This window comes from Pseudophryne corroboree, chromosome 2, assembly GCF_028390025.1.
Source record: "Pseudophryne corroboree isolate aPseCor3 chromosome 2, aPseCor3.hap2, whole genome shotgun sequence".
Lineage (NCBI taxonomy): Eukaryota > Metazoa > Chordata > Amphibia > Anura > Myobatrachidae > Pseudophryne > Pseudophryne corroboree.
Genome location: NC_086445.1, coordinates 686,324,781 through 686,345,304, shown reverse-complemented (window position 1 = coordinate 686,345,304; position 20,524 = coordinate 686,324,781). Strand labels below are relative to the sequence as shown.

Sequence of the window (20,524 nt, the reverse complement as noted above, 5' to 3'; positions counted from 1 at the left end):
ACACACAACTTTCCTTAAAAACACACACACACACACACACACACACACACACACACACCTCACTTAAAACATGCACACACAATACACAGTGCTTCCAACATTTATCAAAGCCCCCCCAGCACCCCCAACTACATCTTCCCCATTACAGTGCAGCTTGAGGCCAGTCCTACCTTTGGCTATCATCAGCCTGATGGAGGAACAGAGAGCTTCACTCGGCTGGCTTGCTTAACTGGAAGGGCGCGGGAGGAGCTGTGCTCTGGAGCTCCCCCTAGCTGCAGCCAGTGCCAGCTCTCTGTATATACAGGAGGCAGCTCCCATGTCACGGACACAGCTCCTCCGTCTGTAAGAGTCATTTAAAAAAAGTAGCAGTGAGCGATCTTCAGCGGGAGACAGTGGAGGAGAAGTGCCCCCTTGAGGTCAGGAGCCTGCCGGCAGCCGACTCCACTGCCTCCCACAGTTCCGCCCCTGCCCATCACATAGCCACCTGACACTTGTGATACCTCTTCCAACCACATAGACACCTGCCAAGCCCAGTGGTATTACAGATGCAGACTTGCTGATGTTGTGACTAAATCACTGGGTCAATTTGCCAGATAGCAAAACTGTAAAAGATGCTGGAAATGATGCGTGCTCAGGTTTTGATACTGCAGAGTTACATACAGTACAGAAGGCACACACCAGCATGTGATTCAAACTACTGTATGAACAGTGCAGTTACTTAACCAGTGAGGTACAGCCTATGAGGGGTCTGCAGTAAGATTCCGGAAAAAAAGTTTTAAAAGTATCATATTTACAAAGTAAACATTAAATTTTTAAAAGTATTCAACAGAGGAGTCTATGCAAAGTTGCATGCGCTCAAACCACTTGGTGAAATAACTGGACCAGTCCGAAGCAGGTATCTCTTCTACATGCTGTATGAAGGTCTCCACTGCAGCTTCCGGTGACTCAAAATGAATCTCATGTATCTTGCACTTGATTTGAGGGAACATGAAGAAGTCACTGGGGGCCAGGTCTGAACTGTACTTCCAGCACTTGCGGTAGGTATTGGTTGTTGTACCAGTCCCAAGTGATACTGCACTACTGCACAAATGTTTTGGTACCTGTCAGAACTTCTGTGGTGGTGCACCTCCAACTAGGGTTCACTGGGCTGACTGTTGTTTGGTCATGGGGTCAAAACTGTAGATCCAGGCTTCATCACCACTGATGATCTCCCAGACAGAGTTTGAGTGACGGCCATCAAATCTGACCAGCATGTTGTAGCACCAAGTCACCAGAGCTTCATTCTGCTGATGCGGTACCCTGTGTGCAGAAACCTTGTTAAGACCAAGCTTTTTGTGGAGTATAAAACAGATGAATCCCAATGGAAATCTCCATGGTGGACATCCATTGGAAAGGGTGATCGATATTCTGTTTCTCACCCTATAAAAATTCCAGTGGAAAGATACCGAAAAGGAATTTTTCGCTCACTCTCTCAGGAAAATATTCCAACAGAACCTCCACTGAAAGAAATTACGGTGCTGAAGGGTCTGATAGGAGTCCAAGGTTGGGTACACCGGGTTTTCCACTGGTGGAGTGGGTCAGAGTATAGGCCAGCATGGGCAGGAGCGAGTGAAAGTGCTAGGTTGACTTTCACCGTCTACTCGTATTGTGCATTTGGGGATTGTGTTTGAAAAGTCCGCAATGGGATCCAATTGCACAAGCGGGGGCATTCGGTAGCTAGGGTTCAGGCTGGAGAGCTGCATCCCAAGGGGTCAGCAAGGATGATAATGTGTGGGAAGTATGCTCCACACTCTGAGGCTTTTTGTGTTGAATGGGCATGTATGACTGCTGATGATAGGGCATCATTTCCTAGGATGGGTAGTTTTAAACCAGAGGTACTACAGAGAATAAGTATTAGGATATGTCTGATCAAATCTAGGAAACAGAGGATCAGACATACTGACTGTTTAAATCTGTGGCAACAAGAGCGAGATGTACAAAGGGAACTGGCTCGCACAGCAGGTTCCAAACCTGACAGGAAGGTAAATGTGAGCGCACCACCACCGCCATATGTAGATGGGAAGAAATTGGCTGCAATCAATGGTACGTCGGTAAAAGATAGCAATATGCATAATCAATGTGTTAACCCTAACCCGTGCAAGTTGTATCCCATTTTTAATTTTCCCCAAGGTAGTGAGGAAGACGACGAGCCTAGCACGATATCAGCACTCTCTCTAGCAGCTACCCTACAGGACACTCAGGTGGGCACGGCCCAACCAGTGAGAGCAGTGGCGATGCCCCCCAGTGGAGGGGTGAGTGAGGTCGTGTCCACCGGTAAGTACGGCACCATACATTATACAGTGACAATAGCTCCCCGTATTATAGAGAGAAACAGAAATGAAGTGGTTGAGCTAAACCCAGTCAGGGTGATTGCAGTCCCCAATGGGAAGACTGATAATCAGGGAGTAACTCCCATCAGGAACATTGCAATGCATTGTCCTTGGTCCCAATCAGAACTGAGGTCAATTATGTCAGAATTCCCCGATCCCAGAAAAGATCTAGTTGGATGCCAGAAATTTATTAAGGAATTGGGCAATGCCCATGAGCCCACGAACAAAGATTGTCGGACAGTGCTAAGAGTGAGTCTACCTTCAAATATTGACATCCCAAAATTCATAACTGTTTGTAAATTAGATGTAGAATTGACTCTCACTGATGAGTACAACCAGGAGAATGTAAGGCAAATTAACATACAACTAGGATTGTATTTTCCTGCTGTTGTTAAGTGGAACAAAATTTTCTCCATAAGACAGAAGGACAGTGAATTGGCATCCGAGTATTTCCATAGAGCACTGCAGGAAATGGCTAGATACACTGGGATAGAGGATATTAAGGAGAATGCCAACCACAGGGAGGTAGCTGTCTCTGTACTAATGGATGGATTGAAGGAGGCACTGAGGACCAGAGTACAAACCTCTCTGCCAAATTGGAGAGGTATCACGGTAGCTGCACTAAGAGAGTCTGTCATCGAGCAGGATCGCAACATCAGTAAACACAGGGAGTCGCAAGGGGATAGGCTGATGATGGTAAGTATACAGGCTCTTACAGGGAAGTCCCATCAGCCTAAACCCCAGAACCCTGATGGTAAGCAACGGTCAATAATATGTTTCTTTTTCAAGAGAAAAGGGCATTTTGCAAGGGATTGTAGAAGTAACGGGACACATTACGTATATAGACCCTCTAGACCTGAATACGAACCACGTTACCAGACACATAGGGGGTAATTCTGAGTTGATCGCAGCACCAGGTTTGTTAGCAATTGGGCAAAACCATGTGCACAGCAGGTGGGGGCAGATATAACATTTGCAAAGAGAGTTAGATTTGGGTGGGTTATTTTGTTTCTGTGCAGGGTAAATACTGGCTGCTTTATTTTTACACTGCAATTTAGATTTCAGTGTGAACACACCCCACCCAAATCTAACTCTCTCTGCACATGTTATATCTGCCCCTCCTGCAGTGCACATGGTTTTGCCCAACTGCTAACAAATTTGATGCTGCGATCAACTCAGAATTAGGCCCATAGTTGGGATCAGGGAACACATAGAAGGGATTATGAGCCGCATAGAGGGGAAACAAGAAGGTACCCACCGAGGAGGGACTGGCAGACCCCCGAAAGCCCACAGTTATCCCCCGAACATATGTTAGCTGCCAATTCCCTGGAGGGTCCCACTACACAATAGAGGAAGGTCATACCTGTAGTCTGCAGCTGGTGAAATTGATTGCTGGTCTTGGAAATGAACCTGAGGTCATGGTTGATATAGCTGGTGTACCACTACCTTTTCTTGTAGACACAGGGGCGGCCAGATCAGTGCTAAGCTCCACCGCAGCTGTAACAACCATGGGTAAAATGATTTCGGCAATGGGAGTAACGGGAAAGGTGCAGCAATACCCTTTGAGTAGACCTGCAGAGATTACGATAGGGCCCTTGCAAACCAAACATTATTTCCTGTTGGCTGCATCGGCTCCAACTAATCTACTTGGTAGAGATTTATTGTGTAAAATGCGGTTTGTCATATACTGTACCCCTGAGGGTGTGTTCTTAGATATCCCTGAGAACCATGCACAGGAGGTACAAGATATATTAGACACCCCTCAAAGGCTAATGTTACACTCCACTGTTATAGACACATGTCCATCGCAGGTAGAGGAAATGATCTTGCAAATACCGGGTTCCCTTTGGACCAAAGATGGACAGGACACTGGACTGATGGCGAATGTAGCCCCAGTAGTAGTACAAATAAAAGGTGGCAGGATAGCTCCAAAAATCCCACAATACCCTCTGAAACCAGAGGTGAAATTAGGAGTATACCCCATCATAGAACGGCTGCTACAGCAGTGCATCCTAGTCAGGACGTCCAGCACAGCCAACAGTCCCATCTTCCCTGTGAAAAAGAGTGGTGGGAGGGGTTACAGGCTAGTGCAGGATCTAAGGGGGATAAACAAGATAGTTGAGAGTCAATTCCCCGTAGTGCCCAATCCAGCTGTCATCCTCATGCAGATTCCCTCCACCTCTAAATTCTTCACTGTCATTGATCTCTGTTCTGCATTTATTTCTGTCCCTCTTCACCCTGACAGCCAATACCTCTTTGTGTTCACCTACAGGGGAGTACAGTAAACCTGGACCCGTCTCCCCCAAGGTTTCATTGACAGCCCAAGTATTTCTCCCAGGCCTTGCTTGACTGTTTGCAATCTTTTCAACCTGAGAGTGGGTCGGTGCTAATACAATATGTTGATGACTTGTTGTTGTGCTCTGACCCATTTGAGTCGTCCCTGGCAGACACTAAACAGCTTCTGTTTCATCTATCCCAGACAAGACACAAGGTTTCAAAGGATAAGTTGCAGTTGTGTCGTACTAGGGTTTAATACTTGGGACACTGACGCAAGGACTTAGGCACCTCAACACCGATAGAATACAGGCCATCCGCGACATGACTATGCCGCAAACTCAGCAACTGATCCGCACTTTCCTTGGAATGTGTGGGTACTGTCGGAATTGGATTCCGGGGTTCTCTATTCCTGCACTACCTTTGCAAGAAATGGTCTACTCGAACAAACCAGAACTGGTCTCTCACACAGAAGAGTCCGAACTGGCGTTTGAGAAACTAAAACAGTGCTTGTCACAAACACCAGCATTGGGGATACCAGATTACGAGAAGCCCTTTGAGTTGTACGGTACTGAAAGCGCTGGGTGTGTGGCAGGAGTCTTAACACAGAAACATGGTGATGCCAGCAGACCGGTAGCCTACTACAGTGCACAGTTGGACACTGTAGCATGGTTTCTCCACACTTGCCTGCGAAGTGTTGCAGCCATAGCTTTGTTGGTAAGTAAAAGTGAGGACATAGTGTTAGGACACGACTTGACCATCCATACACCACATGCCGTATCAGCCTTGCTAAACTCCACCCAAACCAGACATGTATCATCCGCTTGGTTTACAAAGTGGGAACTGTCTCTGATGGCCCCTATAAACATCACCATAAAGAGGTGCAGCACACTAAATCCTGCAACTTATTTGCCGAGTGTGCCTGGTCATGCACAAAGGGTGGAGGATGAGAACGATGGTGAAAGAGGATTTAGTGCAGACACTGATATGCATGATTGTATGGAATACCTGAACCAGACCTTCACTGCGAGACCTGACATCAGTGACAACCCACTGGAAGGAGTAGATTTTACCTTCTACACTGATGGTAGTTGCCACAGACAGACGGAATCGGGAGACCTGTGCACCGGATACGCAGTTGTAGATGACGAAGGAATCATAGAAGCTGAACCCCTTGGCCCACCTCACTCAGCACAAGTCGCTGAGCTGGTAGCACTGACCAGAGCATGTTAGTTGGCAAAGGGTAAGTCAGCTAATATATGCACGGACTCTAGGTACGCCTTTGGAGTGGTGCATGATTTTGGAGCCCTGTGGCGCCTCAGAAATTTCATGACGGCAGCTGGCACACCTGTAGCGCATGCGTCACACATTTAGAAGCTTCTGACAGCCATACAGGAACCAGACAGAGTGGCTGTTATCAAATGTAAATCATACACTTACAACCAAGACCCAATTTCACTTGGTAATAGCTGGGCAGACGAAGCTGCAAAATATGCAGCAAGCACCACTATACAAACCAACATCACACAACTGATGACATTTAACATGGTAAACATGCAACAGTTAATTGAAATGCAAAATTTGTGTTCCCTACAGGAGAGGGAGGTCTGGAAGGTGAAGGGATATGGTCAGGGGTCCTCAGGACTTTGGACAGATGGACATGGTAAGCCAGTGGCCCCCAGGGCATATCTCCTGAGCCTAGCTGAGGCGGCACACAGTCTGACTCATCTGGGTAAGTAAGGTATGTGCAAATTGGTAAAAGCCTACTGGAGTGCACCAGGGTTCTCTTCTCATGCAGGTAAGAAAGCAATGACATGTCTTAATTGCTTGAGGAAGAATATTGGTAAGACAATACCATCCCATATCCCTCCTACAGACGGACCTTTCCAGGTAATACAAATCGACTTCATACAGTTACCACCCTGTAGGAATTTAAAGTATGTGTTAGTATGTACTGATGTCTTTTCAAACTGGGTAGAAGCATTCCCCGCTGCCAAAAATACTGCCGTGTTCACTGCAAAGAAAATCATGCAGGAATTTGTGTGCAAATATGGTATCCCTAGAATGATTGAAAGTGATAGGGGTACCCATTTTACAGGTGAAGTCTTTCAGGTCATGTGCAAACTGATGGGAATTAATAGTAAGCTGTATACTCCATACCGGCCACTGGCAAGTGCGAAGGTGGAGAGAATGAACAGCACTATTATGAACAAGGTGAGCAAACTGATGGTTGAAACTGGATTGTTGTGGCCAGAAGCATTACCACTAGTGTTGTACAGCATCAGAACTACTCCCAGGTCACCGCTTAACTTATCACCCTTTGAAGTTCTTTTTGGACGACAACCCCATGTAATGATAGACCCCCAGAATGATTTGAAGTGCAATAACGAAATAACTGTGCAATATTTGGTTAGGATGAGCCAGCAACTGAGAAACCAGCAAAGGAATCTGACCTACCGAACAGTAATTGTCATGACATTGAACCTGGGGATTATGTGATGATTCGAAATTTTCTACACTCAGGTTGCCTCATTGACAGGTGGGAAGGAGCGTATCAAGTTTTGTTGACCAGCACGACAGCACTAAAGGTCGCCGAGAGAGATACTTGGGTCCACTCGTCCCACTGCAAGAAGGTTGCTGACCCAGAGAAAACTCGTGACAAAGAGAAAGGTGAAGAGAACCTCGTATCACTAGAGAATCTGGTCCGGGAAAGCTAAGAGGCAGGACTGTTGGACGGCACCTGAGTGTGGAAAGCAGCAAAGTCAAGGACGGTTGTCATACCATTTTTCTTTTTTCACCCCCCACAGGATTTTTCTTTTGTTCTTCTCTATCTATTTTTGTTCCTTAACTAAATGGATCCACACGAAGAGACTGTGTTTCTGCTTTTTCTTGTGACTTGTTTTTGATCAGGACAATTTGTTTTTGTGAGTGCCCCCGAGACTTCGAGCAAGGATCTGGAATGGGTTCTGATGGAGAGTATGGATTCATAGGACCCCAGGATCAGCGTATCACTTTGGTCAAGGCTGGTATCAGTAAGAGATCTGGTAGTCACGGAGCTCGGAGGCAATGTGAAGGGTTATTGTGTGATGAATACTGCATATGTAAGCATTGCGAAAACAGTCGAAGATGGGTGCATCCAGAGATGTCAGTCACACAGTAATATCGACATTGGCCAACATCCTTTGAGTGATTACCACTCATTAGTGGGTACGGTCTTAAACCAAACAGAATGCTGGGTGTGCTCACAGGTACCTCAAGGACAGAGTAAGTCGGGATTAGTGACATACCCTTTAACAATAGATGAGGTACTCGAATTATGGGGTGGGAGACCGGTGGACAGGAAATTCAAAATATCTAGACCCCGTAGCTTGAAGCTCCACCAGTACCACGTAGATAGGTCACTATTGTGCTTTAATGTGTCCAATTTCCGGAGACCAGGAAATTTGGGAAGGGACATGGAATAACCAGACAATGACTTTTTCACATAGAGCTGATAAAATACCTATCGACTCCGAACTTGTACGCAAGATAGCCACCAGTGGGAAGTACTTTCGGTATAGGTATACACGTGGGATTAAAACCATGTGGGCTGGAAAAGTGTTGCAGGGGTATTGTGCCCACATCATCCAGCCTGACACTTGTACTGAGCAAATGAGAGAACTGGGGACTGGTTTCTTTATCAGGAAAATATGTGATATGGTTTTGTTGCATTTTGTCCCTTATGTTCTTCCAGATGATGCCTACTTCATATGTGGAAGGAAAGCGTACAAGTGGCCTACTCCGAGCTCTGAAGGGTTGTGTTATATTGGCAGAGTACTACCAGAGGTTATGACCATAGCACATGACAAAATGAAAGACATACACCGCAACGCTCAGACTCCTAATACTCATACACATTATGAACACATCATCAAGAGACACCTCATAGATAGGACAGAGCACGCAGCCTCTGATTTGATCCATGAATCCATCGGGATTCAGTTCCTTCTCGCATTAGATATCACCCGTACTGCCAGAAGAACTATAAATTATAAGTACATCCATGTGCTGGCAAACTTGATAGATAATATCACCGAGATGTATGATGACACCTTCAGGTATACGGGTAGGGAGCTACAAGCCTACAAGAAGGAGCTGGCCCAGCACAGGATGGTCCTGAATTATGTCACGGCTGTGACAGGTGGGTACTGTGTTACTCTGGCAACTCAATATGGTGTGAAGTGCTGTACGTATATTACGAATAGTAATGAAGACCCAACGGAGATCATCGATCAAAAGATGGACGAGATCTTGCAGTTAAAGTGGGAGTTGAGAAGGAAACACAACCTTACCTTGACGGCTGTGGGTAATTAACTGACCGGCTGGGCCTCATGGTTGAACCCACTCAAATGGTTCTCTGGGTTAGGAGAGTGGGCGCAAAATGTAATTGCGAGTATGGGAAAGATTCTCCTCTGTATCCTGGGTGTCGTCATAATTATTGGTCTGATATTCAGATGTGTTCGAATTTTGACACGGCGCACATACAGAACAAATTTGAGGAGTCTAATGCCCGAGGGCATTGTAACAGCGGCAGATTTGATTTATTGCCCATCCGTAGAAACAGTGTTATGATAAGGAATGCAAATGAATTTCATGGCCTGTTTCTTTCACCATTTCTTTCTGTTTCCCCTGAAACATCCAACCGGAAAAGACGTCAACCATACCCACATTTATGTGAATGTATTTTTATGTGTCTTACCCTCATCTCTGCATCCTTCAGATAATGGCACACATAGTCGATAAATGTTATCCACATATAGTAGCACACATACGTTTCCCCTCCATGTATCATCAGTTAAATGTGCTCCCCATTTGTTGGTATGAGAAGCTGAAAAGGTGAGGGCTAATGGCCCTTGCCCGAAAAGAGCTCGGTAGTGTTTGTTTGCCCATGTACAGACCCTTAATACGAGATGAGAAGGATTTAATGAATACTTCGCAATACCTCTAAGCTTATTTAGAACATATACGACATATTGTTTACTGACAAAGGGTGGACGGTCGAAGTCGAAAATATTATAGTCACATGCATAACGTGCAAACACCACACAGAGTGGCCTCAGTGCGGGTGCTTGTTTTGCCGTGCGTGCACATACTCACACATTGTGTATATTGGCTCACGAAGTCCTGCGTATTAGCACGTGGTATGAGTAAATACGGTAGCATACGCATTCGCATGGAAAAGACACAGACATATCTCATATTTAATCCACATAGTGCATAATTTACACATAGCTTACACGCACCACACCAGCAAGTTACATTTACTTTGGAGTTATAACAACAGTGGGATTCAACTTTACAGGATATGAGGGGACATGATTAGGTTAGGAGGTGGTGTTTAGTAGCCAGCTGTAAAGTAATTCAAGGGCAACATTCCAATGGCAGTTTGCAGAAAGTAGCACGCTCCTGCGCATAGATATGCGCAGGAGTACAATATTAATATCACACTGTATTTACTGTACTCTTGATATTCGGCGGGAACCTAGTGGAGGACATCTGCAAGTGCACCTGGACCAGGCATCGCCCACCTATTCAAACCCACCTATGACCCCTCATGTACTGTAAATGACCTGCCCTTTGACCTATGAAAGAAGAGCTTACATTTCCCATTGTACTGTATTTGGACACATTGTATAAAGAGAGTCCTCCTGACCAGGCTCAGGCTATTCTCTGAAGGTCATCTTGCTAAGACTGACTGATGCCTTGATCCGGGAGCGCTCGCAATAATATTGTTGTATCTTTTTTCTGTATTTTTTGAGTAAATACTATTGATGCGTTGGACCACAACATTACATTTAACTACTGGTGTCGCATTTCATTCTTGTTTGGGGATAAGTGTATTCAGCCACACGTGTCGCTGCATTGTGTGCATAGTGTGTCGGTGTGTATACGCAACGTGCATACATATCTTAGCGGTTATTTGCTTATGTTTAACGGCCGCAGCGGCCCGAACCACAGTGTGATTAGGTATTGCTTTTCCTTGTAAAATAATCGAACTTTACAGACAGCACAACTAACATTGTTGCACCATTTTAAAAATATAAAAAAAATACATATATTTAGAAAAAAATGTCCCAGGCTAATTCAGTTACAAAAAAACAGTTAAGATACTGGTACAGTTTCTTATATAGCGCAGCACATTTTGTATCTCCTGATATACTCTGTGCTGCTGGGGGACCCTACTACTTCCACTATATAACTCTCAGTGTGTGGGTTCATGATACCACCATTTCCATCCTGACATCATGTCACTGCCCCTGTCACATGCAGCCCTGTCCTGCCTGACATATCATGCATCTCCTAATATACTCCTAATATACTCTGTGCTGCTGGGGACCCTGCTCCTCCCACTATATGATTCTCAGCATGTGGCTTCCTGCTACCTCCATTCCCCTCCTCACATCATGTCACTGCTACTGTCACATGAAGCCCTGTCATCACTAACATATCATGCATGTTCTGATATAGTCTGTGCTGCTGGCCCACCCCTAGGCATGCAAGGGGTGTGTTACCCCCACAGTGTTTGTTCTCAGATTGTAAGTAATATGTGTACAAAGTGTGGTGTAAATTGCACCAGGCATTCCAGAGTTATGCTACCTGCTGAAATACTCTGTGCTGATGCCTCACCCCTAGGGGTGCTAGCAGTGTCTTATAGGCCCTACACACATGCCGATATCACTGCACGATATAAACGATCTCGTTCATTAATGAACGAGATAACTTTCATATCGTGCAGTGTGGAGTCACCAGCGATGACCGATGCGCGGCCCTGCGCTCATTCATCGCTGATGACATGTCGGCTGTGCATGCAGGCCAATATGGACGAGATCGTCCATATTTGCCTGCACGTCTATGGAGCCGGGTGACGGGGGGAGTGAAGAAACTTCACTCCCCCCGTCACTGCCCCCCTGCCGCCGGGTCACCCGTCGGCCGTACCGGCCGTCGGGCACCTCGGCGGCACATCGCCTAATGTGTAGGACCCATTACCCGCACAGTGTTTGTTCCCTGATTGTAAAACATATGTGTAGCAAGTTTGTTGTAAATTGGTCCAGGAGTTATTCTGTTTCCTGAAATACTCTGTGCTGCTGTCCAGGTGCTAAGGGTGTCTTACCCCCACAGTGTGTGTTCCCAGATTGTAAGTCATATGTGTACAAATGTGTGGTGTCAATTGGTCTAGGCATTCCGGAGTTATGCTGTCTCCTGATATTCTCTGTGCTGCTATCCCACCCCTAGGGGTGCTAGGGGTGTCTTACCCCCACAGTGGTTGTTCCCAGATTGTAAGTCATATGTGTACCAAGTTTATTGTAAATTGCTCCAGGCATTCCAGAGTTATGGTATCTGCAGAAATACTCTGTGCTGCTGCCTCACCCCTAGGAGTGTGTTACCCCCACAGTGTTTGTTCTCAGATTGTAATTCATATGTGTACCAAGTTTGGTGTATATTGCTGCAGGCATTCCAAAGTTATGCTGGAACATGCATATACACATACAGACATACATACATACATACATACATACATACAGACATACATACATACATACACACATCCATTTTTGGCATTTTCCGTGGATGGGCAGTGACATTTGTAAAACCGGTTCTTAGCAAGCACCTGGAACCTAAGGAGAAGCTACCTGCCAAGTTTCAAGATTGTAGGGCTTGTTTAAGAGATTTCGTGATGAGTTAATCATTGAGTCAATCTCCTTTTTTGCCTTTTATATATATAGATTTTTATTATTATTATTATTATTATTATTATTATTTTAAATAAAAAAAACGTGTTTTACATGTGTGACAATAACATACTTAATAAATTGTACATTGTTAGTTTGTAGATATTACTCTGTGTTATAGTAATGAAAAATTACCACCTTAGGTTGGATTAATATAATTTTGTGGCTTGACAGCATATAGGTCACAGTGTGTCATTATATGCACCATCGCTTGCACCATGGAAAACTTATACCAGTCTATGGCAGGTGCAGTTTCTCCATCCAAGTACGGCCTCCAATGTCAGTGGCAGTGCATCTTTGAAAACACATTTAGTTGTACACAGCGCCTGTGCTAAAATATGCAAATTCTGTGGAGGTACATTAAGTTAAATGATGCCCACTGCCAGTTTCTGTGATCTGCTGCTGCATCCAAGGACACGTGACCATCAGCTGGCGGCCTGGTGCCCTGAGTTTCACACACTCTTCGCTGTCTGATTTTTTTTCCCTCTCCCCATTCTTCTGACGCTCTCTCACAGACTGACTCCCTAATTCCTCTCTCTCTCTCTCTCTCTCTCTCAATTCCCTGCTATGTCTATGGATTCCCTTAGCTCCCTCTCTATCTCACCTCTCCTATTCTCTCTCTCTCTCTCCCCTTATTCCCCTCTCATCTTACCCCCCTCTATCTCACCACCCTTATCCCCTCTCTCTCACCCTTTTCCTTATCTTCCATTTTTCCACCCCAACTTCTCTCTCTCTCTCTCTCTCTCTCTCCAGCTTCTGTCTCCCCTTATCTCTCTCTCTCCAACTTCTGTTTCTCTCCCCTTATCTCTCTTTCTCTCCAGCTTGTCTCTCTCCCCTTCATCCCTCCACTCTCATTACTAGGCCCTCTCTGTCCCCTCAGCCGTTGGCATGTGAATATGATTAAGTACTGTAATATGATTTTATATATATATATATATATATATATATATAATGTAACGGAAAGCAGTAGTGTGTAGAGAGGGGAGGAGTCAGTATTTTTAAACCGTCCCATAAATGTAAGGTCTAGATCCGCCACTGGCTCAAAGCAAATTGAGTCACAATTACCACACACACATCTTTACTGTTCCATTTCTTTAGGTATAAGTAGTAGTAAGCATAAGCATCATTTTTATTTTGGTACATACAGTAAGTGCAGAAATAAATGTCCATCTCTACTAGAGATGAGCTGTCTGGATTCCAAGGAATCTGAACAGAAAAGGAGAAAAGAAGACTCTTTTGTGGGCGCACTCTTGTATGTGTATGTATAAACGTCTCAGAAGAAACAATGATATTAAAAATTTAAATTTTATTAGCAAAATCAATAAAATAGTAGTAGGATATATTGTCAAAAATGGAAATAGAAAAGTAGGGGGGGAGGGTAGGGGAACACAGAACAAATGTTAACAGTATAAATACTAAATAACAGTTCTGAACTGCCTGGGTTCAAAAATACAGAATAATCTCAACCGAAAGCCTGAAAAAAACTATATGAATCCTAAAAAGGTATATAAATCAAATTATACTTGTATTAGGTTGATAATATATCAGCTACATCTCTTGTGAGTAAATTAGAGAGAAGAATAGAGTGGAACAGGCTGAATGAGCAAGATGAATCTGCTGTCAGTGTTAGACGCTGAGCATAACCATCCAAGAACTTCTACTGAACTGAGTATTCCTCAAGAGTCTCCCACTTGAGTACTAACCCAGCCCAACACTGCTTAGCTTCCAAGATCGGAAGGATTCGGGTGTTGCCAGTGTGGTATGAAAGTAGAAGGAATATTCAACATCGAGGGCTCGGGAATCACTGATGAGAGTTCACGAATAAGGAGGAAAGAAGGAGTAGATATAGATTGAAGAGGAAAATAGGGGATCTGCTGCCAATGTTAGACAGGGGTGATTGCCCCTGAATCAATGGTGAGAGTCCTGAAAAAAGAAAAAAGTAGGAAAAAAAACAGAGGAGAGAAGGAAACAATGCGGGTCTAAGGTTGTTTTGCTGAAAAGGTTAAAGGTCAAAAGGCTCACGGTACCATGGACAATTGTCCCACAGATAACTTGTTTCAGATATACCTTCAAATTACAGGGTACTAAAAGTACCTATGGTGTTAATGATACCAAATGTCAAGAGAGGCTAATGGTACGCGAATTATAAGGAAGTGGATAAGATTTAGACCATTTAAAGAATATCTAATTCATACTAACAGATTGATATCATGTGTCTCCAAAAAGTATCATGTGGAGAAATTTGCAAAATAGTAGCGTATTAGTGGCAACAGTTCTATAATAAGGAGAAAGATAAATAGTTGCTATTATGTCTCAATGATATCAGAGCTGCAGAGATAGATTAAATAACAATAATAGACAATGTTATTTTAAACATTCTCTCCAAGTAGATTTAGAAAAAAACACAGAAAGAAAGGAGAGGAAAAGAGAAAGATTCTTGAAAAATACTGAACCAATGATATATAGTAGATATGTCAGATAAAACTGACCAGAGCTCTAATAACCCATTATAGCTCAACAATATTAAATATCATGAGATAAGGAGCCGCTGTACGCCGGCTGCCTATGAAGACAGGTTTTTTGCAGAATCAAAAAAGACTGGTACTTTCATAAGCCTGATATAAATCAATTTTATGAGGCAGTATATGTAGCGAGCATCAGACTAGATACCAATGGGTATGAGAGAGATAGAATATGATTGTGTAGATGTTACCCGGGATGGAGGGAGCGGTCAGTCACTGGTAAGAGGCAGAGTACAGTGTACGCATTAGATGTCCGTATCAAGGTCCAGGCGTGTCGCGAATGCGGGATACAGTGCGTGCTATAATTGCACAGTGCGATGCGACCCCAGGGCTGGACAGTCTATCGGGTCTGTATCAGAGATGAAGTCTATTGAAGTCTGTATCAGGCAGATGACAACATGTCCGATACCCGTGATGAGGCGTGCTGCAGTTGCGGGATGTTGTGTGACTGCAGAGCTGATCAGACTGTCAGGATCCAAGTTGAGGGAGGAGCAATATCAGATGTCACATCGCTGCAGTGTGTGGCGGCCCAAGGATATGGCGGCTGGATGAGACGGGGCCTCACAAGGTTCAGGCTGTCCGGAGTCGGCTGTACCCCAGACAGTGGGGTGTGGAAGACGCGTTTCGCCCGTTCTCCGGGCTTGGTCACTTCCTGTTCGTGGAGGGCATCGTGCTGGCTTTATCTTGATAGGAGCTGGCCGGTGTCCAATCAGAAGGGAGGTGTGTCCTCCATGTTCAGATTGTTGCACAGATGTGACTGCTTTTCTAAATTGATTACGTTCATTCTAATTTGACTTGCAGTCCGTGGCTCATTGCACGAGAATAGGTATAAGAGGAAAATAGATAAACAGACAAGGTGATTAAATAACAATTAAAATGGAAAGATAAATAAATAGAATAAAATAAAGACAGCATATCATATCGAGGCTATATTCTAAACTGGACATATTAAATACTATCACTAAGTATCTGTCATCGGTAATAAGAACGAAAAAAGAGGAGGAAGCTACATGGGGATTTAATAGAGGATAATCAAACATAATTAATATTGTTAGGTATACCACAAGGGAAAATTAGGGAATTATAATTGTGTCAACTAAAGATTTTAAAGGTTGTGGTGTCAATTAAAGATAGTTATGGGTAGAGGAAAAAAGGGGGAAATTAACTGATTGTGGCAACTATGTGCAAGGGCGAGTCTGAGGTAATAATACAATATTGATACTACACTGTGATGCTGATTAGAAATTGCAGGAGAGTAACTATACATTGATTAGGTCTTGATTGATAAGGTGACCATGAATTAAAATAAATAAATAAATATATATATATATACGTAAGGATGGTGCAGCACAGTGGGGCTGAAAAATAAAATGAAATAGGGAAATAGGAAGGGGCACTGATGTTGGGATGAATGTGGGTGTATGATGACTTGGTGAATGGGTATAAAAACAAAAATGATAATAAATATGAAAATAAAAATAAAAATAAAATAAATATAAAAATAAAAATGTAAAAATAAAAATAAGTGAACAAATGTGGACAAATGAAACGAATGAAAATATATGAAATGAGAAAATGAAGATTGAAAGAATGATAAATAAATAAATAAATGTGCTGTTGCAATATACACACACACACACACACACACACACACACACACACACACACACACACATATATATGTACATAATATACACATTATTTATATATATATATATATATATATATATATACATAGAGCAAACAAATGAAGGGGGAAGGTTGTAGATGTGTGAGGGGGGGGGGGGAATAATTCTGCCTATAGATGAGTTAGAACTAGGATAGAATGAGGTGAAAAGAGCAATGAATGACAAATGGAGTGAGTGTGTAATATGCGTGGGGAATGGGTGCCTATAGCAGTTAACTGTGTCTCAAGATAAGGATGGGTGAGATCGGGGTAGTGAATAAGTGTATGATGCAAGTTCTTGGACTGAGGGTGCCAAGATGAAATGGGTGTGCATAGTAGGAACGAAAGGGAATGTGCTGAGATGAAGTATATGAAGGGAATGTGTTGGTGTAGCCGTAAACTAAATCATAGGTGGGGATCAGTGGGACCTGGGTGATAAATGGCTGTGAATGAATAAATAAATATATAAGCAGAGGGTGCCTGGATATTCTTGTGATGGGGGGGGTGTAGGGTGTGTGTATGTGAAAAGGCGAAAAGAGACACACTAATGGGTTGATGCAGGATAAAGAGTGATTTAAAGGAACACACTATAATTTATGTATTCATTCAAACCTGATGTGTGTCTCTTTTCGCCTTTTCACATACACACACCCTACACTCCCCCCATCACAAGAATATCCAGGCACCCTCTGCTTATATATTTATTTATTCATTCACAGCCATTTATCACCCAGGTCCCACTGATCTCCACCTATGATTTAGTTTACGGCCACACCAACACATTCTCTTCATATACTTTATCTCAGCACATTCCCTTTCGTTCCTACTATGCACACCCATTTCATCTTGGCACCCTCAGTCCAAGAGCTTGCATCATACACTTATTCACTACCCCGATCTCACCCATCTTTATCTTGAGACACAGTTAACTGCTATAGGCACCCATTCCCCACGCATATTACACACTCACTCCATTTGTCATTTATTGCTCTTTTCCCCTCATTCTATCCTAGTTCTAACTCATCTATAGGCAGAATTATTCCCCCCCCCCCTCACACATCTACAACCTTCCCCCTTCATTTGTTTGCTCTATGTACATATATATATATATATATATATGTATATATAAATAATGTGTATATGTACATATATATGTGTGTGTGTGTGTGTATTGCAACAGCACATTTATTTATTTATTTTTCATTCTTTCAATCTTCATTTCCTCATTTCATATATTTTAATTTGTTTCATTTGTCCACATTTGTTCACTTATTTTTATTTTTACATTTTTATTTTTATATTTATTTTATTTTTATTTTTATTTTCATATTTATTATCATTTTTGTTTTTATACCCATTCACCAAGTCATCATACACCCACATTCATCCCAACATCAGTGCCCCTTCCTATTTCCCTATTTCATTTTATTTTTCAGCCCCACTGTGCTGCACCATCCTTACGTATATATATATATATATATATATATATATATATTTATTTATTTTAATTCATGGTCACCTTATCAATCTAGACCTAATCAATGTATAGTTACTCTCCTGCAATTTCTAATCAGCATCACAGTGTAGTATCGATATTGTATTATTACTTCAGACTCGCCCTTGCACATAGTTGCCGCAATCAGTTCATTTCCCCCTTTTTTCCTCTACCCATAACTATCTTTAATTGACACCACAACCTTTAAAATCTTTAGTTGACACAATTATAATTCCCTAATTTTCCCTTGTGGTATACCTAACAATATTAATTATGTCTGATTATCCTCTATGAAATCCCCATGTAGCTTCCTCCTCTTTTTTCGTTCTTATTACCGATGACAGATACTTAGTGATAGTATTTAATATGTCCAGTTTAGAATATAGCCTCGATATGATATGCTGTCCTTATTTTATTCTATTTATTTATCTTTCCATTTTAATTGTTATTTAATCACCTTGTCTGTTTATCTATTTTCCTCTTATACCTATTCTCGTGCAATGAGCCACGGACTGCAAGTCAAATTAGAATGAACGTAATCAATTTAGAAAAGCAGTCACATCTGTGCAACAATCTGAACATGGAGGACACACCTCCCTTCTGATTGGACACCGGCCAGCTCCTATCAAGATAAAGCCCGCACGATGCCCTCCACGAACAGGAAGTGACCAAGCCCGGAGAACGGGCGAAACGCGTCTTCCACACCCCACTGCCTGGGGTACAGCCGACTCCGGACAGCCTGAACCTTGTGCAGCCCCGTCTCATTCAGCCGCCATATCCTCGGGCCGCCAACACTGCCGCAACGTGACATCTGATATTGCGCTCCTCCCTCAACTTGGATCCTGACAGTCTGATCAGCTCTGCAGTCACGCAACATCCCGCAACTGCAGCACGCCTCATCACGGGTATCGGACATTTTGTCATCTGCCTGATACAGACTTCAATAGACTTCATCTCTGATACAGACCCGATAGACTGTCCAGCCCTGGGGTCGCATCGCACTGTGCAATTATAGCACGCACTGTATCCCGCATTCGCGACACGCCTGGACCTTGATACGGACATCTCCTGCGTACACTGTGCCTCTTACCAGTGACTGACCGCTCCCTCCATCCCGGGTAACATCTGCACAATCATATTCTATCTCTCTCATACCCATTGGTATCTAGTCTGATGCTCGCTACATATACTGCCTCATAAAATTGATTTATATCAGGCTTATGAAAGTACCAGTCTTTTTTGATTCTGCAAAAAACCTGTCTTCATAGGCAGCCGGCGTACAGCGGCTCCTTATCTCATGATATTTAATATTGTTGAGCTATAATGGGTTATTAGAGCTCTGGTCAGTTTTATCTGACACATCTACTATATCATTGGTTCAGTATTTTTCAAGAATTTTTCTCTTTTCCTCTCCTTTCTTTCTGTGTTTTTTTCTAAATCTACTTGGAGAGAATGTTTAAAATAACATTGTCTATTATTGTTATTTAATCTATCTCTGCAGCTCTGATATCATTGAGACATAATAGCAACTATTTATCTTTCTCCTTATTATAGAACTGTTGCCACTAATACGCTACTATTTTGCAAATTTCTCCACATGATACTTTTTGGAGACACATGATATCAATCTGTTAGTATGAATTAAATAGTCTTTAAATGGTCTAAATCTTATCCACTTCCTTATAATTCGCGTACCATCAGCCTCTCTTGACATTTGGTATCATTAACACCATAGGTACTTTTAGTACCCTGTAATTTGAAGGTATATCTGAAACAAGTTATCTGTGGACAATTGTCCATGGTACCGTGAGCTTTTTGACCTTTAACCTTTTCAGCAAAACAACCTTAGACCCGCATTGTTTCCTTCTCTCCTCTGTTTTTTTTCCTACTTTTTTCTTTTTTCAGGACTCTCACCATTGATTCAGGGGCAATCACCCCTGTCTAACATTGGCAGCAGGTCCCCTATTTTCCTCTTCAATCTATATCTACTCCTTCTTTCCTCCTTATTCGTGAACTCTCATCAGTGATTCCCGAGCCCTCGATATTGAATATTCCTTCTACTTTCATACCACACTGGCAACACCCGAATCCTTCCGATCTTGGAAGCTAAGCAGTGTTGGGCTGGGTTAGTACTCAAGTGGGAGACTCTTGAGGAATACTCAGTTCAGTAGAAGTTCTTGGATGGTTATGCTCAGCGTCTAACACTGACAGCAGATTCATTTTGCTCATTCAGCCTGTTCCACTCTATTCTTCTCTAATTTACTCACAAGAGATGTAGCTGATATATTATCAACCTAATACAAGTACAATTTGATTTATATACCTATTTAGGATTCATATAGTTTTTTTCAGTCTTTCGGTTGAGATTATTCTGTATTTTTGAACCCAGGCAGTTCAGAACTGTTATTTAGTATTTATACTGTTAACAT

General features: G+C 42.9%; 2 pseudogenes; one reads left to right on the top strand and one right to left on the bottom strand.

Annotated features, from left to right (window-relative positions):
• Positions 1-14,066: 14,066 nt before the first annotated feature.
• Positions 14,067-14,185, bottom strand: LOC135052211 (5S ribosomal RNA; annotated as a pseudogene).
• Positions 14,186-20,150: 5,965 nt separating this feature from the next.
• On the top strand, positions 20,151-20,269 carry LOC135052209 (5S ribosomal RNA; annotated as a pseudogene).
• The last annotated feature ends 255 nt before the right edge of the window (positions 20,270-20,524 follow it).